Raw genomic sequence first — 269 nt, forward strand, 5'->3', positions numbered from 1 at the left:
TGTTACAATAATCTTTAAAAAGAAGAAGTGAAATAATTACAGATTTATTATTTTACAATTGCAACTGATAAATAATTTAAAGCTTGAAAAAACTTATTTATATACTTAGTGAATATCAATATTGTGTCGTGTATATATATTTTATTTGTTTAAAATAGAGTTAACTACCAATTTGGTACTCAAAAAATTTAGGCATTGACAAAAAAAAATATTAATCTTATATTGACTATTAAATAAAAAATGGTTAAATAAAATATTAATCCTATATT

This window comes from Arachis ipaensis, chromosome B05, assembly GCF_000816755.2.
Source record: "Arachis ipaensis cultivar K30076 chromosome B05, Araip1.1, whole genome shotgun sequence".
Taxonomy (NCBI): domain Eukaryota; kingdom Viridiplantae; phylum Streptophyta; class Magnoliopsida; order Fabales; family Fabaceae; genus Arachis; species Arachis ipaensis.